The sequence below is a fragment of the Phacochoerus africanus genome, chromosome 8 (assembly GCF_016906955.1).
Source record: "Phacochoerus africanus isolate WHEZ1 chromosome 8, ROS_Pafr_v1, whole genome shotgun sequence".
Classification (NCBI taxonomy): domain Eukaryota; kingdom Metazoa; phylum Chordata; class Mammalia; order Artiodactyla; family Suidae; genus Phacochoerus; species Phacochoerus africanus.
In genome coordinates, this window is record NC_062551.1 from 8,196,571 (window position 1) to 8,220,882 (window position 24,312).

At 47.4% G+C, this 24,312-nt stretch overlaps 1 protein-coding gene across 1 annotated transcript in view; it reads left to right on the forward strand.

Annotated features, from left to right (window-relative positions):
* Positions 1–263: 263 nt before the first annotated feature.
* MAF (MAF bZIP transcription factor) overlaps positions 264–24,312 on the forward strand; it is a 255,427-nt gene continuing 231,378 nt past the window's right edge. Inside the window, exon 1 of the transcript XR_007136709.1 lies at positions 264–375. The gene's annotated coding sequence lies outside the window, so the exon portion shown is untranslated. The remainder of the gene's footprint in view (positions 376–24,312) is intronic.

Sequence of the window (24,312 nt, forward strand, 5' to 3'; positions counted from 1 at the left end):
GTAACAAGAATTATCCACTGCTGTTGGCCAAAGGAAAGACTGTGCTGCGACACTTAATAAATGTATTAAGGCATAAGGCTAATGAATTTGCAAACTCCGCTCCATCTAAAGGAGCATCACACCCGTCTAAGCACACCTGGATGAGCCTGATGATTTGAAATATGGGTTACTGGCTTACATTTGGCCCCAACGATGTCACACACAACTCCCCAAACTGAGTGAGTGGTTACGACCATAGGTTGTTGTTGTTTTCTTGCTGCCAGGTCTGCGTTATGGTCTGTGGCTTTGCTGGCTTTGACCCTTTTAGGACCCAGGGTACAGAGGCAGCAGCTGGAGAACGTTCTTCCCATCGTGGACGGCAGGAGCTCAAGAAAGGTAAGGAGAACCATGCAGAGCCTCTTACAGCCTCACCTTGAATGGATCCGATCACGTACTCGTGGGTGAGCGTGATCTGGGGATGATGGGTGGGGGGAGGGGGCACTTGTTGGTCATGAATATAATTGACTAAGGTCACATAACTTAAAACCACATAACTTGAAACTGCAGGTGATGTTCTTTTACTGATTTAGTGGATGTTTATGGACTCATTACACGAGTCTAGGTGAGCACGGTACATTCTTAAAAGCGTGTCATCCTCTCAACAGAACTCCAACGGAGGCGCGTATCTCCATTTTACAGATGGGTCAGTGGTAGCCAGTCAGCAAAAGACTGGGCCTTGGGCCCTAACCCTAGAAAGTCATAGAACCAGTGTTGGGACGCAGGTGCTCTAGCTTGGAGCCTGTGCTCTTCTGCTGCCCTTGGCTCTGTGCCCAAGCCTGGGGACACCAGAGGAGGGCAGCGGTCCCCATGTGCAGATGGACAGCTGGCTGGGATTGTCACATGAAGAGAGAGGATTCTCTCTTGGAAATGAGTTGAATACATTTGGCCGATGCTGGATAAACAGAGGTGGTTGGTGAAGGTTGCTAACCCCGGTTGAGGTCTGAAGCGAGATAGGACTGGAAGTGAACGAAGCTGACTTTAGGTGCCTTTAATCTGGTTTAGGAGGAGGTTCAGAGGCATAGCCCCATATCCCCATCATCTGCCGGCAGTCCAGGCTGGCAGGGCCTTTACGAGAGTGGCTCGTGTGTTGTTAAGTCAAGAGAAAGAGAGACGTAGGAGTAATACTGTTGCAACATAATGAGTACAAAGGGACATCCATTAATATTCAATATATATTTGATTAACTTTTAAGCACCTAGGAGAGACCGTGTTATGTGCAGGTAATTCAAAATAAAAGGAGACAAAGTCCTTGCCCTCATGGAGCTTACATTCTAAAGGACAAAGACTTTTTTGGGGCAGTCTCATCCAGGGATGTATAATCACAAAATGGAGCATCTTTTTTAAAACTTTGAAAGAAAGGAACGAGCTTTCACAAGAGGATAGGACAAAGGTGATAGGAATTTAAAGGAGAGAACCTAAGAGAGGCTAGGTGTGTGTGTGTGTGTGTGTGTGTGTGTGTGTGTGTGTGTGTGTGTGTGTGTGAGAGAGAGAGAGCTTGTGTGTATGGGCGCATGTGTCAGTGGAGTGAGAGGTGGGAAGCATTCTAGACTGAAGAAGGAGTGTTTGCCTAGATCCTGGGATGGGATGAAAGAAGGACAATGTCGCAGTCCAGCTGGGCTTTTATAAAGGGCTGGCGCCTTGAGTTTCCTCTTGGCTGGTATGCAGCTGCCTCTGAAAGGGGCCAGTTGCCTAAAACTCCCCCTCATCTACAGCCAAGTTCAAATAAATGTCACTTCTAGTGAGATCTCCCTCAGAGCCTGCTGCAGTCTCTATCTGGCAAAGGCAGAACATTTTGCAGCTATGAGAAATGAACTTGCCACTGCCCCAGAGAGCCCTGGGGTATAGCTGAGGAGCAGATCCTGCCCAGGTTAGAAACTGCAGTAACATGAGCGGAGTTTAGCACTGGCTGGCGGGAGATCAGTTCCTTGCTTAAGAAATTCAACGTATGTTTACCAACTAGCCATGATGTTTACTGACTAGCCCTGCTATCCCAGATGCAGAGGAGAGTGATAAGACAGATATAACCCTTCTATTAAAGACTCCATGGTCTGCGAGAGAAAACACACCCAACAACAAGCAGTAGTAAATAACAGACTAGGATAGTGCTCGAGAGTTGTGGCTGGCATGGGGGATAGGTCCCTCATTCAGATTTTAGATGTCGCTAAAAGCTTCTTGGAAGAACTGAGGGTTGAGAAAACTCTTAGACAATGAATACGTGTCCACCATGCAAAGAAGGGGCATCTTAGCGCCATCAGAAATAACAGTAAGTGCAAAATCATCAGATATGTGCAAAATGCAACAATGCCACAATGTTTTTGGGTGCAAAGAGCATTTAGCCTGCAGACTCACGTCCTATCTGAAAGAAGTCCTTGATTCAGCCTCCTTCCTGATCCATCTGCAGTAATATTTCCTCATGGTTTTCCCCCAGCTTTATTGAGATAAAATTGACATACAACATTGCTTAAGGATCCTGTGTACAAGGCAGTGATTTGATACATGTACACATTTCAGAGTGGTTACCACCACCAGTTTAGTTAATATAGCTTTTCCTCACGTAATTACTATTTTGTTGTCCTTGTTATCATGGTGAGACTTACAGTCACCTTAGTGAATTAGATCCTCAGCTCTTAGTGGCCTTATAACTGGAAGTTTGTAGCCTTCCACGGACATCTTTCCATCTCCCTCTCCCCCTCTTGCCTGGGCAGCCACCCTTCTACTCTGTTTTGATGAATTTTCGCATGTTTAGATTCCACATACAAGTAAGGTCATGTGGTATTTGTCTTTATCTGTCTGACTCATTTCACGTAGCCCAATGCACCTGTGCTTCCTGCATCCAAGTTCATCTTATACGGCCTCAGCAGGAGGTGAGACTTTCCTGTCCAAACTCTTGTCTGGGTGTTGGGTGTCTTTGGAACTAGGGCTGCAAGCGTGGTCAGGGTGGGTGTTATTGACAGAAGTACTGGGGTTTTGGGGAGCCGCAGTGCTTCTGAGCCCTGGAGGACATTTGCACAGCACATAGCACCAGGAGATGTGATGGGACAGGGACTTGGCTTCCTTTCCCCAACTCTCAGTTCAAAGCCATCGGCTCTAGAAGACTTCACTCATCTGGGAGTCACCTCCTTTGAAGTTCATGGGAGGATTTTCTCCATTGTGTCTCTGTTTCATCTACATATGGAGCCTCTCCTGCCAGACTGGGAAAATGTAGAGGGCTCTCTCCATTGACTGGGGGCATAGCATAAGGCAGTGTTCATAGGCAGAGCTTTGAGACTGTGTCACATTTCTGCCGCCTGTCCCAGGTGGGCAATTGTGCACACTGAGCCCCTTGTTCCTCCTCTCCAAATGTCGCTTTGTCTCTTTCTGTAAGAATGCCTTTGGGATTTTGGCAGGGATTGCATCGGCTCTGTAGATCACTTTGGGTAGCATGGGCCCCTTAACAATATTGCCTTTCAATCCACGAACAAGCCGTGCCTTTCCATTTGTCTCTATCTCCTTTCATTTCTTCCTACAGTGTTTTACGGTTTTCAGTGTATAAGCCTTCACTTTCTGAGTTAAGTTTATTCCTAAGTATTTGATCCTTTTGTTGGTCTTAAAAATGGGATTGTTTTCATTCCTTCCTTATCCGGTAGTTTGGAATTAGTCTATAGAAACACAACTGATTTTTGTATGTTGACTTTGTATTTTATAGCTTCGCTGAATGTATTAGTTCTAGTAGTTGTGTGTGTGTGTGTGTGTGTGTGTGGAATCTTTAGGGTTTTGAAAAAAAAAAAAGCAGGTCTAAAATTCACATGGAACCATGGTATACCCCCAGATTATTCTAAAATTTATTGAGAAAACTAAAGTGCTGAGGAAGCATTTTCAATCACGTGGAAAGGATGGATGACTCAATAAAAGGCACTGGAATATTGACATCCTAATGGGGAGGGGAGACTGATTTGGATCTGTTTCACACAATATTCAATAACAAATTTCAGTAGGATTAAATATCTTGATTTGAAATGCAAACTTTAATATGCCTTTTAATAAGTAGGAAACTAACTCGATGGCCTTGGAGTGGGGAAAATACATCTTTTTTTTTTTTTCACACTAGAAGTTTATTTCATCTCTACAATTTTTTTTTTTTTAACCAAAAATTTTGGAAAAAAAACACAACGTTATTCCTAGTCCTAAAAACAAACTTGGCCAAATCTGAGAATAGTGATTTTCTAGTTGTTTGTTTTGTAGAAGTCAAAGTTGGACTGTGAATTGCTCAGAGTCCTCTGTTGTTTTTCCATGATGAAGTGTAGCTGTATCTTGTCCTCTTAGAAATGCCTTCCTGGAATCGGCAGCTCTTACCTGTCAGTAAAGAGTTTAAGTTAAGTAGGAGACAGCAGTACGAAAGGCCTTTGCCACTTTTCGGTTTTCACTTCGACATGCCTTTTAATAAGTAGGAAACTACCTTGATGACCTCGGAGTGGGAAAATACACTTGTTTTTTCGAGATGTCTCGGTAAGCTGGTGACTTCCTGGGTTGGGAGGGGAGATCTCTTTTACTGCAATGTTTCAAGGCTACTGGGCCATGCACATAAAAGCAGGGACAGAGTGATCAGCGAATAGCCAGTAAGAACCATGACAGAACAATGTTTTGAAACCAAATGCATAATTAAAACTATTGACCCACAAAAAAAGTGCAGCTGGATACAGAAAATGTACATGTACAAGGAAAATATCTCTTTTCTTCCTTTTTAAAAAATTGAGGTATAGTTGATTTACAGTATAGTGTTAGGTTCAGGTATATGGCATAGTAACTCAGTTATATCTATATGGATAGAGAGATCTGCTCTTTTTCAGATTCTGGGGAAAGTTTCTTAAACAAGATCTATAGGAGTTCCCGTCGTGGCGCAGTGGTTAACGAATCCGACTAGGAACCATGAGGTTGCGGGTTCGGTCCCTGCCCTTGCTCAGTGGGTTAACGATCCGGCGTTGCCGTGAGCTGTGGTGTAGGTTGCAGACGCGGCTCGGATCCCGCGTTGCTGTGGCTCTGGCGTAGGCCGGTGGCTACAGCTCCGATTGGACCCCTAGCCTGGGAACCTCCATATGCCACACGGGAGTGGCCCTAGAAATAGCAAAAAAAAAAAAAAAAAAGATCTATAAAGCAAAAATCTTAAATGAAACATTTTAAATCTAAGGCGTTTCAACAGAATCTTCATTTAGAAATCCACATGCTAAGAGAAATATTTTTATGTTACATCTAAATGTACCAATAATTCTGGCCTGTTAATAAATAGAAGCTATACGAGGCATTGCAGGATGGTGGAAACGGCCAAATGTAAAGTAACGAAAATTCCAAGAAGAGGAAACCCACACATTTGACAGAAATATGCTCTTCATAGCCCTTGTTGACTTACGGTACCCTCTTGGTCATATCCCAGACTTTGGTGTCTGTCTCTAGGCTCTCTTATGTTTCCTTGATCTACTGGTCCCCCAAATCAAGGGGTGTCTATGCTCTGTCGCTGTATTTTGGTGCTCTAAATCTGTGCTGTCAGGTGGGGTCGTCGTGACCACATGTTGCTATTTAAGTTTTAATTAGGGCCTTCCCATCATAGCTCAGCGGAAAGGAATCCATGAAGATGCATCCATGAGGATGCAGGTTCGATCCCTGGCTTCCCTCGGTGGGTTAAGGATCCATCGTTGCTGTGAGCTGTGGTGTAGGTTGCAGACATGGCTTAGATCTGATGTTGCTGTGGCTGTGGCGTAGGCTGGCAGCTACAGCTCTGATTGGACCCCTAGACTGGGAACCTCCATATGCCATGAGTGTGGCCCTAAAAAGCAAAATAAATAAATAAATAAATAAATAAATAAATAAATAAATAAATAAATAAAATAAATTTAAATTAGAGTAGAATTCATTTCCTCGGTCACACTAGCCACAACTCAAGTGTTCAGTAGCCTGTATGGCTAGTGGCTGCCTTACTGAATAGCATAGGCATAGACTATCCCCTTGATTACAGAATGTTCCACTGGATGTCGCTGCTTAAACTGATGCATATATAAGTTTTAGTATCAATTTGATAGGAAGAGTCCTTCATTCTTCCTCAGCTTTAAAATTGCTTTGGTTCCTACTTCTCCCAATAAGTTTTAGGATAAGTAATTAGGGAACTGTCATTTAAAACAACATGCATAGAGCACTCCACAGCAACTGCAAGGGCTGTGTTACATGTATCAGAACAGTAACTCTGAACACAATGGCAGCACATGAGAAGAGGAAGTTGCAAAAGGGGAGAGAGAGAGAGAGAGAGGGTGTAGGTATAATGTTATGATGCAACTTAGGCCAACTTTTAAAACACCCCCCAAAACTATTTATTGTGTATGGCTCATAATAATAGCTAATCTTTATTAAGCATTTATTTTTTCCAGGCTTTGTTCCAGGCACTTTCAGTGTATTAACGTTTGACTGTTGCACCCAAGATTAATTTACTCTCATCTTCCTTATTTGACTAAGGCATAGAAGAGTTAAGCAACTTGCCCCAGGTTACCTAGCTAGTTGGTGCAGAGTTGGAGCTCATAGCCAGGCTGTCTGGCTTCCAAGGCTACATTCAAAACCACACCACGGTGCTATCCTGGAATCGGACCAAATGACACTCGCTAGACATGCATGGCAATGTTTCAGGACAGGGAAAAAATAGAAATGGGCTGTAGGGCTTTACCTTCTGTCTAATGTGTTAGAGAGAGAGGTGGGTGGTGGGGAGAGGGAGAGAGAGAAGGAGGGGGCCAGATGGGAGAGGAGAGGAGAGAATGGAAGATCCAAAGGAAAGAAAGGAGAAAATATTTACATCAGTCCAATTAGGTTGGGGGTACGTGGATGTCTATCATTTTCTGTTTGAGTATAAGTTTTTAATTAATAAAGCAAAAAATAATGGGCACCTTGTTAGATGAAGCAAGGCTCCCAGGATTTGCTTATGACCTGAGATCTGCTAATAGGACTTCTATGTTGCTAAGAGGCATCCATTCTATTTTGTAGAGGGTTTTTGAGGGGCAGTTGAGAGGGTTGCAAAGCCAGGTGGCAGGAGTCACAGCTGGGGGAGAGTCTTGGGGCAGACAAAGGGTGTGAAAAGGGAGTTTCTGAAATCCTCTGGTGCTTGATGCATGGAGCCCTCCCACCTCTGTCCCCGCTTCCATTTCCTCAGCAAGCCTTCATGTCTTTAACGGAAAATAGATCACCATTTTCTTTTGGTGCGTGCGGAAGAGATGAGACCAGCCTGAGAGAGGCCAAGATGTGTGAATGTGCTACCCTGGCAGGTGATGTGACACACAGGTTGCCGATGCGGAGAGTCTCTTCCTGGCATCCCGAAGGCCTAGGCCAGGGCCCTTCATGTTAATAGCCAGCATCGCTGCCTTTGAGCCTCCTCTCACCTGGTAATTTCTATCCTCTGATCAGTCCAGGACCCAAGCCTCATGCCCATGTCACCTTGCTCTGGCGGCTCCCTACCTGTTAGCCTTCCTGTCCCAGCGTCCCAGGCCCCGAGCCTCTCTGGCTGCCTTGCTGATGGGCAGCTCACGTGTGGGGCTTTTTGCGCAATTGCTGTCCCTGGAGCAGACAGGTAGGAGTGGCAAGATGGGGCTGAAACGGGCAGGTCTGGAGCAGCTTAACCATGTGAACGGCAGACACCTGCCAAGCCACCAGAAAAAGGGGAGCTGGGTTCATCCAGTGGAGAGTGGGGTCCAGGGGAGGTGAAGGAGGCAGCTGGAGGGAGATCTTCCCCTCATCCTTCCCCTGCAGCTGCCCAAGGGGCCCACCACCCCTGCCCACTGAGCCCCCGTTTATGGCTCTTTTTCTGCAAGCTCATCAGTAATTATGGACCAGCAGGTTCTTGAGAAGCAGCCACCCTGTAAGGCACAGGCTGGCTCTGGTTCTGCTGTGGCCCCTCCTCGGGCACAAAAGAAGGTTTCCAGATCCTGAGACCATGGCTGGCCTGCACCTGCCTCCAAGCTAACAACAGCGCTTGTGCTGCTCTGCACAATCCAAGCATGGAACGAACTGCTGGGCTGTTTCCACACATGCCAGCACATTTATTTTCAAGCCAAAAAGCTCCAGAGGAGAGTGGTAAAATGCTGGGGTTTACGGTATTTTGCAGTTAAATTCAGCCCTCTGAGCCCTGCTGAGGAATGCACCAGGTAAAAGCTTCCCACCACGCTGGCAGGGCTCTTAGGCCAGCTGAGAGGTAAAGGCACCTGTCACTGATCAGCCTCATGGCTTTGGCCACCTGTTCCCAGATCCCCCTGTGCCCATACCCTGAGACCCGCCCAGGAGTGTGGATTCATGAAAGAGGCAGGATAGACTAGAGGTCAAGGACAGCCTTTGGGGGTGGCCAGGACCAGGTAAGCAGCCCTCGTTGCTGCAGGCCTTTGGTCGTCATGTTTTCTGAGCTTCCTTCCATTTATCAGAATGGTCACCTTATCTGCTTGAAGAGTTTCTAAAATTGGAACTAAAAATGTACTCAGGTGGGCTAGCTTCCCTCATTGAGCTTGTTGGGGACAATGACTCATATGCTTTTCCCATCTCTCAAAATATTCCACGTATTACCAAGTCAATAATGGATTGCTAACCCCAGTTCATTTCATTTATTTATTTATTTATTTTTGTCTTTTTGCCTTTTCTAGGGCCGCTTCCCACGGCATATGGAGGTTCCCAGGCTAGGGGTCAAATCGGAGCTGTAGCCACCAGTCTATTGCACAGCCACAGCAACGTAGGATCCGAGCATTGTCTGCGACCTACACCATAGCTCACGGCAATGCCGGATCCTTAACCCACTGAGCAAGGCCAGGGATCGAACCCGCAACCTCATGGTTCCTAGTCAGATTCGTTAACCACTGCGCCACAAAGGGAACTCCCCCAGTTTATTTTAAATCCATTTCCTACTAATGAAATTGTCATAGGTATGTATGTATGCGTGTGTTGAAATCTTCTGCATCTAAAACTAAATGCATAAACAAATGAAAGATACATAGCTCATTTCCTTGTTTTCTTTGTTTACTAGTGCTATAGAATATATGTTTGTAGACATAGATATACACATACCTGTCAGTTATGTGTACATATATGAAACCTAACACTATGGCATAATTAAAAAGAATGAGGCTCTGAGTAGACAGACCTGGGTCCCACTATGTGCTCTTATACATCTCGGCTGTGTGACCTTAAGCAGATTAATTAACCTCTCTGAACTTGCTTTTGTTTATGTGGGGCAACCTTATGCAGAATGGTTCTAAAGGTTTCATCTTGGAAGCAGATTATCAAGGTCTGACTCCCAGGTCTAGGAGTTACTCATCTCTTTGTGCCTTAGTTTTTCCCAGCTGTAAAGTGGGAATCAGGCTTGTCCTTATGTCATAGTAATGCTTGAGGATTAAATGAACTATGACAGAGAGTCAGGGGCTATTGAGAGCTTCAGTGGCTGCCTGCAACAGAGTTATTAAAATGCCTATAAAGGGGGAATCATAATAAGATCACCATAAAGTGCTGTGGTGAGGAAGACATGAGATAACACGGGAGACAGTAGCTCTGAGTCCAGCACCCAAGTGCTGTGTTGAAATGGTAGCCTTGCTTGCTGATATTTTGCTTCAGGGCAGGAGGCACAGCACACAGGCCAGGCTGCACACTCCAGGTGCCAGGGCTCATGAAGGCTCCTGCAGCACCAGGATGGAAGGACTTGATTGCGGGGGGACTGAGGTTGGGAGAGGGGCTGATACCAGGGCTCGGCCGCAGACAGAAGCCATGGAGGCTTTACACGCCGCACTCCAGGAGGTTCAGCTCCTGCACCCAGGCCAGGATCATTTTGCTGAGCCACCTCTGGCTGCCAAATGTTGTTCTAACCAGAGCTCTTTGATCCGCTGCCAGTCCTTGGGCAATGGGGGCAAGGTGTGCCGGGATCCAGGCGAGGCCCTCGGGTGAGGCCCTGCCCATCCTGACAGCTGTGCCTGCACAGGGCCGGGAGGAATGTCCTGGGAGAGTGGGCCTGGGCCAGGCCCTCACAGCCAGGGTGGCAGAAGGCACAACACAGCCACCAAGGGGCTCCCTGTGCAGCACTCAGCCTTCCGTGGTGGCCACAGGAACTGGATGCACACTTGGCCTGATTGAGAGCCACTCGCTGCCTTAGGTTCCAGAAGGGAGGGAAGAGGGGAAGAAGGAAGCTGAGGGAGAAGAGGAGGGGAGGGAGAGAGAAAAGGAAATGCCTCCCAGGCAAGCAGGAGTTTGGGAGTCATTGTCATCCCATTGCAAGCCAGGGACCTCGCTCTGATGGGGCCTCACAGGACACTTTGTGGGAAAGACCCACTTAGGAGCAGCTCCTTCCATTAAGGCCTGGGATGGCAGCACTTGACATCACATTAGGCCCTTCCCCAGGAGACACCTGGTCTTTCTCATCTGCGCCAACATCTGCAGCATCCAGTTCGCCCATCTGTCCCTACTCAGGGAAGAGGACGGATGCTGGGTCCTCCTGGAGCCACTTGTGTCTCCTTGGCTGGGTTCAGGTCTCCAGAGAGGATGGTGCCAGGCACATCCAGGGTCTGAGCCTCTTGCAGGGCTTCCCCTCTGCCAAGAACAGCCAACCAGAGGAACGCGTGCCCACAACACAGACGCGAGGATAGGCGCTGGGACATACGTAAATCAGGAAAGTCCATGTTGTTTACTTGAAGTTTAAATTTAACTGGTCTTTTTGTATTTTTATGGGCTAAAACTGGCCTCCTCAGACAGGCAGCTCAGACCTAACTTCAGGAGCAGAAATGGGACAAGAACTGCTCTTTCAAATGCCCTTCCCTATCGCGTGTGTCCCAGGAGGGTCTCTGGCTTGGGAGGGCTGGCGTTAGACCGTGCTGCCGAAGGGCTGGGTGGTCTTATCCTTGCCCGGAAAGGGACAAAGAGTGAAAACCAGTCTCTTGGTCATCTCCACGCTACACCAGGCATTCCCTAAGGGCCAAGTGCCTCTATCCCAGGGCCTGTGTAGACTTTTACCTGCAGTGTTTCATTTAATGCTGATGACTGGCTGAGGAGCAGGATGTGTATCTCTGTTTCGAGCTTTGCAGAGTCCCTCTGCCCCCGTGCAGAAGCTGAGCCTTCCTGAGATCCATCCAGCCCAGTGTCTCGGCTGCAGGTTGCAGGGCTGGACCTGACCATGACTGACACAAGCCTTCTCCTTGGCTGGGGGATGTTCGTCCTGCTCTCCTTTGTCTTTATCCCTTTACCATGACCTTGTTTCATAAATGAGCACCCCATATGCATGCTCTTCCAGGTGAGTCAGAATCTGGAGGCAAATATGCTAGGGGATAAGGTAGGACAACTTAGTCCGGGAGATTCCGGTCGAAAGAGTGGCTTGGTGATGACACCCAGCCCTGAGTCAGAATCCCAGCTCTGTCATTGCCTGTGTGAGTCTGTGCACGTTACGTGTGATGGTTTGATCTTCCGTTTAATAATTAGGGTAATAATACATACAGCATTGGGAATTTAGGATTTAACGAGAGAAGGCATGAAAAGTAGGTACCCATCATTTGAGCTATTATGTCCCTCAGAGGCTTGTGGGAGGAGTAGAAAAGGATCTAAAGTAAAGATGTGTAGTAGGTGCTTCATAAACAGTGATTAGGACTCTTGTTACAAACTCCCTTTGGGACGGGTTGTTTGTTTCCCAAAAGCCACTCAAAAATTCTGTTCTTATCTCAGAAGAATTGGATAAATGGCTCCTTTAATAAACTAGCCTTTCACCTGGGGGGACAGGTTTGCTGATCCTACCCATGTTTTTTGTTTGTTTGTTTGTTTTGTTTTGTTTTTTAGGGCCACACCCATGGCATATGGAGATTCCCAGGCTAGGGGTCAAATCGGAGCTATAGCCACTGGCCGGATCCTTAACTCACTGAGCAAGGCCAGGGATTGAGCCTGCATCCTCATGGATGCTAGTCAGATTCATTTCCCTTGAGCCATGATGGGAACTCCAGGTTAAAATGACCAAAAATTCAATTTGATTTGATGGCTCTGGAAAAAAAAATATGCATAGAAATGGATGACCCCCAGAGACCCTTAGCGCTGATACAAAGCAGCACAGCAGTGAGGGCTGCTTTCTATGACCCTGTTGTCTGCTTCTTGTTCAGGGCCTTGGGCCTGGCCACCCATCACAGCAGGTAAGATCCGAGGTCCCCTGCCTCGTCGATGCTGCCATTTCCTCCAAGACCTGCAAGGTGCTCACTGGAGCCAAGGTTCTGGGCCCTGGCCTTGGAGACCCAACCCCAAGGTGCCAACTCAGGAGCATTCTCTGCTGCCTTGAAGCATGGTTAGTGACCACCAAGAAGGCAGATCCACTGGGATCTGAGAGCTGGGGCTGCTTCTAAGATCAAGGAAGGCAAAAGGCCATTTCGTCACCTTCCTCTTGCCTAAGAACAGTGGGCTTCAGACCACACTCCCTTCCTGCCTCCCTCACCCACCTAGACCCTACTCCCAAGTCCCCGTACTGTTTCTGTGTCCCATCAGGTCCATTTGTTGACCCTTGACATGACACATCCTGTGGGACAAGTTGGCCCAGGGCAGGCCACCTTGAGTGACTCGAGGATGGCCCTCAGCCTCCTTGAACCTCAGTTGCCGTGTCTGTCAAGTGGGGAGAATAAAGCAGCTTTCACACTTCCTCCCATGAGCCAAGAGACATGGCAAAAAGGCTTTGTGGGCTGGATGCACCATCACCTGGGAGTGCTGGGGTCCCTGCTGTGCTCCTCATAAGAGTAGCAATGTTACTCATTGACCTTCTTGCTGTTTCCCTACACGTCCTGGTTTTCTTCCACATGCTACAGGGGAGCATGGGATTAGCACAGGGTCAAGGCCACTGGATCCTCTTCTCCATGGTCTCTTAGCATATGTAACCCAGGAACCAAATTGAGGAATCTGGCTACTTAGAATATGAGCTGCTAAGAATCATCATTCATCATTATGAAATAAATAACTCCTACAGCTGCTTCTCTAACCATATGGAGTTGCCCCAGTAAAAAAGCGCACCATCTTAGACCATACCTGCCCCAAAGACAGTTGTCTTTTTTTTTTTTTTTGTCTTTTTGCTATTTCTTTGGGCCGCTCCCGCGGCATATGGAGGTTCCCAGGCTAGGGGTTGAATCGGAGCTGTAGCCACCGGCCTACGCCAGAGCCACAGCAACCCGGGATCCGAGCCGCGTCTGCAACCTACACCACAGCTCACGGCAACGCCGGATCGTTAACCCACTGAGCAAGAGCAGGGACCGAACCCGAAACCTCATGGTTCCTAGTCGGATTCATTAACCACTGCGCCATGACGGGAACTCCAAGTTGTCTTTGTCTTTATCTTCCCTCTCTCTCTCTTTCTCTCCCCCTGCCCCTCCTCTTACATGCCATCATAGATCATGAACTACTTTCCTAATCAGTGAGCCATGTGTATCAGACACTGTTAGCTCAGTTTTAGCTGCTCTGAAAGATGCTTGCCTATCGATATAGCCACAGCCCCTATGGAATCCTATCTACTACTTAGCCTTTATTTTAAGCCAGATCTAAAGGCACCTTCCAAGTCTGGTGAATATCCACCCACCCAGTTTCATCTGCACAAAAAGAGGCTTATTTTATTTATAGAGATATACATTGTGACTGTCTCCAGCCTAGAGGAAAGGCTGCAGACAACCGTGGACAATTTGCTTAACCATGTTCGAAGAAAGGGCCAGTTATGTGCAATATGTCAGTGACAATGACTTTCATGTAGTGAACACTGACCACGTGTCGGGCATTGTGCTAATTTCTTGTTTAATCAGCAGTACCTCCAACAAGGTTAGGTAAGATAATTACCCCATTTTAGAGATGAGGAAAATAAGACTAGGAGAGATTAAGATTCGCTCAGAACTAAGAGCTAATAAGAGCCAGTATTCAAAGTGAGGCCTTGAAAACACTTTCTATTAGACCTGCTAATTAACTCAGAATGCTTTTGTGTGGACAAAAGGCCCCTGAGCTGCATACTGGTGCTGCCCTTATTTGCAGAGGAGGGGCAAGCTCAGGGAGCCTTAGGTGTGAGGAGTTTAATGAAGAGAGATGAAAGATACTCTTGACCGTCAGCCCATGGGAAGGGCCTGGGAGCTGCCTCAACCCAGCCTCATGGCTCTTGAAGATCACTCTGCCTGTGATTATGCACAAGATTGTTTAATTAATTGTATGGCTCACCTGTCACCATATCTGCCTTCATGAAGTGTCTTTCATCTCAGATCTTCAAAGTAGTCGTAAAAGCTGTAATTAGTTGTAATGATTGTTGTGTTTTTTAATAGTTACCTGCTGTAATGTCCCTTTGACAGGTAAAGGTGCTGAGGCTTTGGGTCAGAGGGAGACACTAAATGTGGGGACCCAAGCCATAAACTAGCCAAGGCCCTCCCTTCCTGGGGAGCCTCACAGGAAGCTTAGAGTGTCCTGAAACAAAGAACCACCCAGAACATGTCAGTCTGTCTCCTCTTGCCTTTGGGAGCTGCTCACATTTCTTTCGGGGTGGAGGTGAGTGGCATCTTAACACAGGTGTAAGTAGTTTGTTCCATTGTAAAAGCAAAGGAGGTTTAAGATTCAAGAGACTCCTGCAGCACACACCCACCCCAGTTTGCTCATTGGTAACATAAGGACGGGAGTCATGATAAATTCTCCACAACGGTTTTCTATTCTTTTCTGAGCTGGTCAGTCAGGTGCAGCTATAAGAGGAGACACAGAGAGGCTCAAAAAAAACAAACGTTATTACCCCACAGGGGCCAGAGACAGAAGGCATGGCACATGAGGCCATGTAGGAAAGACACCAGAGTGGTCAGGAGGCAGAGGACAGGAGCAGGGTGAACTGAGACCACAGCCTTTACTGGGGTTTCTGAAGGCAAGAGTGAACAGCCTGGGACTGTACTTTGAATAATTTTGGTGGGCTTGGGGCTATGGGGATGGCCCCTAGCTGCCTCATACCTGACCCTGGACCATTAAGCCAGAAGAACATCGCCTCTGGGGGTGTGTGGACCTGATGGAGGGAGGAAGGTTCTGGTTGGCTTTGTTTGCAAATCAGAGGCATGCTGGGCCCCTTGCTACCTCAAGAATTGTCTGGTCCAGGGAGGGGCAGTCTCTTTGAGGCCAAAAAGGTGGGTGTGTCTGGTGCATGCATCCACCGGGAAAAATAAATCAAGATTGAGGAGGAGATTAGAGAAAAACTTTCATCTCTTAAAAAAAAAAAAGCAAGAATTCAGAGCAAGAGAAACTTACCTTCTCTTGGGGGAGATCATAAGATCCCTCAGTGAGTTGTTTCTCTTCCTCCCTTTCCGTTGATCCCGCTGACCGGGTATTTGAGTCCAGGGCCATCTGGGATGTGGAAGGATGGTCACCAGGGCACTGGCAGAGGCACAGAGGACACCTTGGTGAGGCTTAGAGCGTCCTTTGGATGCCCTTGTGTTCTGGCCCTTTCGTCATGTCCTAAGGAGCCTAGAACATGCTTCTCATTCTACTTCTTTGGATGCCCTAACCCTGAACATCTCAGCTGTAATGACGTTTCCTGGATATTTTTCAGTGCTGTCCTGTGAGGTACACAAGATTTGTCCAAAGTCATTGTTAGTCCATGGAAGAGCCACGCTTCAAACCAAAGGGCTTTCTCTTTCTAAAACCACCCCCTCTGTGTGAGAGTGAGAGATGAACTTTTGGCTGAACAGCTCTTGTTCAGGAAGTCCTGAAGTAGAAAGTCCCTGAATGGAGTTTGGAAAATAAATTCTGCCAAGGCAACAAGGCAGCTTCTTTGGAGCTGGCAAAAGAGACTCTCTTAATAATCAAAAGGCTCCCATTGGACTCCATCTCCAGGCTCTTCACCCCTCTTCAGTTCCGCTCTTCGTGTGTACTCTGGGAAAAACGCTTCTTCATATGCATCCGGACACATAGATAATAATGTCATAACATTCTCTTTCTCAAAGCCAAACAGCTCCCCCTAAACCAGGTCATTGAAAATCACCCCGTTTTCCTTCAATAGAAGAATCAATGCATAGAGTAGAACCCTAGGCAGTAAGTACAGGCAACAACCTGGATGAATGTTAGAGACATAAGATTGAGAGGAAGAAACAAGTAAGATAAAAGAGAGCACAGTGGCATTTTTACAAAGCTGAAAAACGAGCCTCCCCTCCCCTCCAGAGTTGAGAGATCCTACCTCAGTGTAACTTTCAGGAAAAGCAAGAGAGGAGTTCCCACTGTGGTGCGGTGAGTTAAGGATCCACCTGCAGTGGCTTGGGTCACTCCAGAGGTATGGGTTTGATCCCTGGCCCAGTGCAGTAGTTTAAAAGGATCTGGCTTTGCTGGACCTGTGGTGTAGGTCGCAACTGCTGCATCGATTCAGTCCCTGGCCCAGGACCTTCCATATGCTGCAGGTGCAGCCATAAGAAAAAAAAAAAAGAAAGAAAAAAGGGGAAAAAAAAAACAAAGCACGAGACTGAGGAACACAGTTTAGGTTGAGAATACTTGATAAGGGGCAAGAGAGGGGCCTTGGGAAGAAGGATTCCCCAGTATTGTTTTGTGGTTCTTAAGACAGTTTTACAGGCACGTTTATCCTCAGTGTCATGACTGACAGAGATTACATGCATAGATAATTCTCTGTGTCCCCAAATGAACACTGCAGGGGAGACGCTTCCTCACACCCATAGCCGAAAGGCAAACCGTTCCATTTAGTGAAAGCCAATAAACATGAACTTCAAGAAACATACAAGAAATGGGGTGTGGGGATGGGGGGACTGCGGTCCCGGGAGGAAGGCGGGAAAAGAGGAAAGGGGAGAAGAAGGCTAGAAGCAGTGTGGTTGCTGGTTTTCTCTCTCCTTTCGCCTTCGGATCCTCTCAGTTGCTGATCGCACCCTGTCTCACACCCTCTAGGATATGTTTTAAGGTCCCATGGACAAGGGACACCCTCTCCAGGCTGTAAAGCTCACCCACCTGCATGCTGGGGAGTGTTGCAGGGTCAGAACTCCCAGGGCTCATTTTCACCCTAGAGGTGTGACCTGGCACAGGTCTCCATGCCTCCCCATAACAGGGGACACGTGGGTAAACTACAGATGAGGTCGAGTTGCCAGCTGCGAAATGCTGCACTTGTAGCAAGATCGCTGAGGCATGTTACCCCTAGGAAGGGGATTTGCCTGGTCTGCCTGTAAAATCCCTGGCCTCAGTTTGAGGCGCTGCTCCCCATTTCATACCATTGGCCTTTAGCGTGCAGGAATACTTTCTCAGCTTGGAAAGTCAGAGTTTCAAAGAGAGAAAGAAGCCGTGTCGTTTGCCCCCACCCCCAACCCCACCCCCCGTAACATTAAGCCTGAAACTTTAGGAGTTCCTTGTGGCTCAGCAGTAACGAACCCAGCTAGTAACCATGAGGACATGGGTTCAATCCCTGGCCTTGCTCAGTGGGTTAAGGACCTGGCGCTGCCATGAGCTGTGGTGTAGGTTGCAGATGGGGTTCAGATCTGGCGTGGCTGTGGTTGTGGCCAGCAGCTGCAGCTCCGATTCAACCCCTAGCTGTGGAACTTCCATATGCCTCAGATGCAGTCCGAAAAAGACCAAAAAAAAGACAAACTATAACACAAAATATCCTAATGAGAAGTGAAAAGAAAATTATCTGAGTATTACAAAGAAAACATTATCTGGATATCACAGACTCATCATTCAATATCTCAAAACACTTCTGTGTGGATTGTAAACTTAATATTTTGAGTTTGTATAAGAATCTGACACACAGGGGAAAAAACCCTTCATGATAATAGTAATGTAATAATGATAATAATGGCATTTATTGATAATATCAAGGATATGCTGCACGCACACCGATGGCCTCACATCCATCACCCCGTTCATTTCAGAGCAAAATTTTTAGGTCAGTACCATCAGCCATTGCCCGATGAGGGTTGGAAGCAGGCACTGAATGATAAAGCAACTTTGCCCAAGAACATTCAACAATTAGGAAGAGTCTGTGCTGAGATGTGAACCTCAGTCATTCTGGCAATGAAACCATGCATGTTGCATCCAGGTTCTGATGCATTATTTTCCAAAGATTTAACAGCCAGGAGCCTATAACAGCCAAACTGAGAATAACCCTATTTTTATGAAGGGCTTCAATTTGTTTAACGCACTCACCCACCCAGAGCAATTAATTGCAAAGTGTTTGCGGGCTGCCCGCCACCAGCCCCATCTCTGAAGGCAGAGGCCCGTGTCTGCATCTCAGCGAAGCCAGAAGTAGAAGGACAAAGCCAATCCACTCGGATCCTGATTGCCAAGCCACAGGCTCCCTCCAAAAATCAAGCCTCATCACTCTCGGCAAAGAGCCTTCAAAACCCAATAGCGCTTGATGGAGGTGAATTTCTCATCCACTGCCTGGGCTCCTGGGTTCTCTGGGCTGCTTTCCTGAGACAGGAGTCAGGACCTTGCCTCAAACAGGAGTCAGGTCTTCTCCATCCAGGTGTGGGGTGAAGTGCTGACCACGGCATGGCAGTGGGTCCATAGCTCAGATTGGCAAGTTAGGGCATTTCCCTAGCACCTTGCTGATGAGGAAACCAGGACCCCAAAGGGGAGAAGACATTTGATCAAGAAGAATTGAAGTGCTACTTCCTGGTCCAGCACCCCTACTGCTGACAGCCTGGCACACAGCCTGACCTGTCCAAGGCAGAGCTTCTCAATGTGGGGACCATGTCCCGTCCCCCTCCACCCTCGCCCAGTGCCAGCTGATGCTTGGAGATGCTTCTCCCACTCTTCCTACTGGGGATGGATGCTGCTACTGGCATCTGCCAGGGAGAGCTAGGGCTTCTGCTAAGCACTCCACAAAACCTATGACAGCCCCCTCCAACAAAGGATTTTTTAGCCGTAAATGTCAGCAATGCCAAGATTAAGAAAACCTGGACTCAGTCTGGTATTAAGGAAACAAGTGGGAGGGTTAAGTCCATCTGAGGAGAGGGACCCTATTACTAGCCACCCGCCTGCATTCTACCAGCCCAGGCTCTGGCCACCTGCTCTTAGGAGCTTCTGTGCTGTCCCCAAGGAAGAGGATCCCAAACACCCAGAGCCAGCAGGGAACGCCCTGCTCCTTGTCAGGTCTCTCTCAAGGGGAACTCTTAAGGACCGGGCAAGTGGAGGCAAGGAGGCCGCTTTGGGGGCAGAGGGAAAGGGTTTTTTTTCTCTCGATGCCTCAGTGAGCACAGACAACGCCACGCTGAGTGCCCTGCTTGCATCTCTAGGAAAACGCCCTGCTTCTTAAGAATCCCTTCTTGGTGTCGGAAGGGAGTGGGAGATTGTCTGGGAAGGGTTAAGTGTGTATCTTCTCTTGCTGGCCTGTCTCCCAGGCTAAGTGAAGGCTGCTCCATCTCACGTGGATACGAAAGACAAACTGTGCAGATTGAAAACAGCTGTACGCCGAGTGAATGGGCCACATGGCCGCAGTGCCATGCCGAGGTTTAGCTCCATCGGTGCCCTTTTGTTTGACTTTGGAGGAGCAGCACAAATAAATACAGTAGGTTCTGTTTAAACAAAAGGCTCTGATCAATAGAGGTTTGTGTAGCTTACGACCTTCCACCATAAACAGAAATTTGAGGTAAAAATCCACAAATCCCGGATCAATTACCAGATTATTTACCCTTTTGCGCTGCTAATATTCCAGTCTGCCTTGCATATTAAATAGCCGGGGAAGAAAAGGATTTTTGTTGCAGGGAAGAGGGAGGGCTCTTTGGATTTATGAGTCATGGCAATCAAAGCGTGCGCCGTACGTTTTCCATATAAACCCGGCTGCGGTGATTGTGCAAATTGGCTAAGACAAATTTGAAATTCCAGGACTTTTCAGCCGATGTTACCAGTAGCTTTTTCTTTCTTTCTTTTTAGAAGGGTCTCTAAGCATCTGCCACTGAACTGTTACTGCCTTGTGGTTTGCTGTAAACGAAAGTACACATGTTAGAAGCTTCGATCCTCCTGCTGGTCCTTGGCAGCTGTGGATCCTTGAGTAAAGCCTCTTCCCCTGGTTTCTTGGACTCAGATTCCCTGGGGTATGAACTCGGGCCTGCATGGGAGGGCCCCTCACCAGCTCTGACCCGTGAGCAGTCTCTTGAATCTCTTGAAACCTCTGTTTTTTTGTCTGTAAAAATTGGGGGGGAAAAAAAAAAGAGAGAGAGAGAGAGAAACAAAAGATACATGCTGTTAACCTGTTGGAGATGTGATGAGAATGAAATAATACACAGCGTATACCAGCACATGCCTGGCACACAGAAAGGGGCCCTCGCCCTATTTTGGAGTGACTTCTCTGTATGAAGGGCTTGGGAGAGACTGGGGGTGAAGAATCGGGGCCTTGGGGAGAGGAGAGCGTTGTACCACTGGGAAGAGAGGAGAAACCTTTTCCTAAGAAGTCACCCTGGAGATCGCAGCAAACAAAGATGATAGGTATCTGATCACCCACATTGCCGCCTGTCCACCCCTAGAAATCTAGCTTCCATCTTTGTTCGTTGGAACCTATAGTTCTCTTCTCTGCAAAGAGATGGCTTGGCTTGGGTGCCTCTGACCGTGTTTGTCCTCTGTGGGAGGCCGGCTTCCGCAAACACAGTTGCCACTCGTTGTGCTGTAAGTTCTCCGAGGAGGGCTGGGGACCTCTAGCTGTCTTTTCCACTCCTGATCTCTAGCCCCTAACCCTGTGAAGACCCAGCATTGGCGCAGTGCACACCTGTTGGGCGAGTGGGTCCTCAGACCCGTGCAGAAACCTGTTCCTTCTCCCCCGAGCTCAGATCCTGGGCTCTAGCTTTCCCCCATTGTCTGGAGTCTCCTCTTTACCCCCTTATTCCCACCTCCCAAGCCAATCACAGAAACAGTGTTGGAACTTACTCTGTTCCCATCTCTCCCTTTTGTTCACCCGGGAGAGAGGAATGACGGAAAGCAATCTGTGCCCAGCACTGTGTGGAGAACTTGACAGCCATAGACTCATTAACTCCCACAGCAACACCAGTGTATCCACATATGAGACCTAGAGAGTTGGGGAGATGATTCACAGGCTGCAAAGTGGCCAGGGAGAATCTAAACAGGGTTCTGCCTGACCTTCAACTACAAGGCCAGTGGCTTTCAAACTTCAGCAGCTTCAGAATTACCTGGAAGGCTTGTTAAAACACAGGTGACTGGAGGTCTCTTATGGTGCAGAGGGTTAAAGATCTGGCACTCAGGTTGCTGCTGTGGCATGGGTTCGATCCCTGGCCAGGGAATTTCCATATGCTGTGGGTATAGCCAAAAACAAAAACTAAAAAAAAAAAAAAAAAAAACCCCAAAAAACCCATTGGTTACCAGCCTCTGTTCTGGAATTCCTGATTCAGAAGTTCTGGGGTGGTGCCTGGGAATGTGCATTTACCATAAGTCAGCAGATGATCCTGATACTGCCATTTACGGACAAATTTTGAGAAACATCACCCCGAGTAGACTTTGTCTTTGGCCAACTTTCCAGCACCCTTTAGGAAAAGACAGGGGCAGAGATTCTCCCCACTGCGTAATCTGTCCCTGTCCTAAATTTCTGGGTATCAAATGGAAATCAAGCCAAATCAATAGCCATGTTTTATCATCATTTTTGTTCTGTTTTATTTATTTATTTATTTATTTATTTATTTATTTTGCTTTCTAGGGCCACACCCTCAGCATATGGAAGTTCCCAGGCTAGGTGTCAAATTGGAGCTGCCGCTGCCAGCCACAGCCACAGCAACACCAGATCTGAGCCCCATCTGCGACCTACACCACAGCTCATGGCAATGCTGGATCCTTAACCCACTGAGGGAGGCCAGGGATCGAACCTGCATCCTCAAGGATGCTAGTTGGGTTTGTTACCACTGAGCCACAACAGGAACTCCTTGTTCTGGCATTTTTGTCAAGAGAACTGACTTGCTCTGGAATCACCTGTGTCCTACAGTTCATCCTCGAGTATTATATGGACGTTGAACTAAACGTGAAATTCTCATTAACCAGGTTTTGTGACACTTAGCGTGGATGAAGGAGCCGAGAAGAGGAGGGAAGTCCAGGGGTGAAGAAAATTCTTCCAAATTAACCAAGAGGTGTAACGAGAGCAGAGGTTTGCTGTTTCTTTAAAAGAAAAGCAGTTTCTCAAGTTGTAATTATTCAACATATTATAAAATGTGGAAAGTAATGGGGTGGGGAAGGAGGTCTAGAAACTTGCATTCCTTAGTAATGAACTACATAAGCAGTAAAAGCCCAAGTTAGAGTAGTTTTTCCAAACTTTTCCTCAATAAATATTCTGTCTCCAAAGTATCACAAATTCCAAATTAGCAGCATGTGGATTCATGAAATCCATTCATTTCTCCATTCATGCATCCCACAAACATTTCTTGAAGCCTCTCCTCTGTGCTGGGTGCCCGAGGGACATGGTGGGTGTATGCAGTTCTGGGATGTTGATTTGACAGAAATAAGATACAGGCCAGTTCCTTCAGGCACAATGGGAGCAAAAAAGTCATGGAGGAGATGAGTGCGCCTTTGAGTATGAGTCCAAAAGTTGGGGAAGAGCCTCGAGACCAAGAGACTAGCATATACAGGTAGCAGCTGTAGTAGATTTTAACGGCACTCCTTCCAGACCCCCTGGCCAGACCATTGCCGCTGTCCCCCAGCTGCTGTGCTGACTGCTAAGGGCTGAAAACAGTCCCCTTCTCAGCCAGCTGGAGCCACCTCGCCAAGAGGGTTACACCATCTTCCCTACCCCCATCCCCACCCAGGGGACAGCGCATTGGCCTTCTGATTGACACAGGGGTGTCTTGGGAATAAGGGTTCAGCTCCAGCTGGACCAGTTCTTTGGTGCGGTTCTTATTCTAGAGCTTCTGCTGGGATTAAGCTAGACCTAGATTCCAGCTGAGGCCACATCCTTGCTTAGCTCTTTCTCCTGCCCCACCTTATTCCCTCCTTCCTTCTAAAAACCAGGTGTTTCAGCCCTGTCTCAGGCTCTGCTTCTGGGAAACTTGAGCTAAGAAGGACGTATAATGGCTAGTTATGGTCTGTGAAGACGCATACCGGCAAGTGTAAATGGCTTTGACGGTTGCTAGTTGTGGGATCCTTGATAAGCTTCTCGACCTTGACTAGAACTGCTAATAGATGCCCAGTGAATTCCAGAGGTTGATTCCCCACCTTCCATCTCTTCTTTGCCCCCAGGCCTTTCAAACAGCATGAGTGGGTGTATGCACACGTGCACATCTAAATGCACACGCACATGCACAGACACATACTGGGTAATACGAAGCCAGAGGAACAAGCGTGGGCTTGGCCACTTGCCACATGGATAACCTCTCCCTAAAGACTTAACCAGTAGTCTCTAATGGGGCATCCTCAACCTAATCTGGTATTCTGCAACTCCTGAAAGTTTTCATCCTGGCCTTCAGTCAAGGCCCATTCTAGTAGATTTCTGAAACTCATCTGCATCATTTTGAGTGCTTTCAGAATTAAGAAATAGTAAAATGCACAATTTTGTATGTCACATATTGTCCAGAAGTAGGGCACACTCCAGGGCTAGTTGATTCAGTGGTCTAAGATGTCAACAAGGACTTGGGTTATCTTTTTATTTTTCTGCTCAGGTATCACCAGCCTTGGCATGGCTTGCCCATAGGATCTAACAGTAGGGAGCATCATATTTCCTTGTTCCCAGTTGCAGGCCACAGCCCTCCCTTCCATCTGATTGGTCCATCTCAGGTCATGTGTCTGCCTGAACCAGTAACAATCAAGGTGAAAATGCCCTGCCCTGATTGGCTTAAACTAATCAAGACCCACCCCTAGAGCTGAGAATGAGGTGAAGCTGATATAGAATCTTTGGACTCCAGAGCCAGAATGCTGGGTTTGAAATCATGCTTTTTGTCTGTTACTAGCTGGAGGACTTGAGCATACATGCCTCAGCTTCCTGATCTGTGCAATAGAGATAATAATATGCCCACTTCATTTGGGTGGTTCCGAGGGTTGAGTAAATCAACACACACTAGGCTCTTTGACAGTCTTTGGACATGGCGAGGACAGGTTTTTATCATATTGTATCTGAGCAGAATCAAGATACCATTATTAAAGATAAATGGGGCAGCAACTATTAGGTAGGCAACTATCCTTGGCTATTATGCTATCTCTCAGCCTCAGTTGATGTTCTAACTCCTATACCATGTGCAGCTCATCTTCCTCAGTTGCAACATCCTGGCCAGGTGGGTAAGGTTTAAAAACCACTGTGTTTCTGGAATGGGTCTTGGCTTTCAAAGTACCCCCCGAGGATTTAGAAATTGTAGCTCTGAGCCCTCCTCT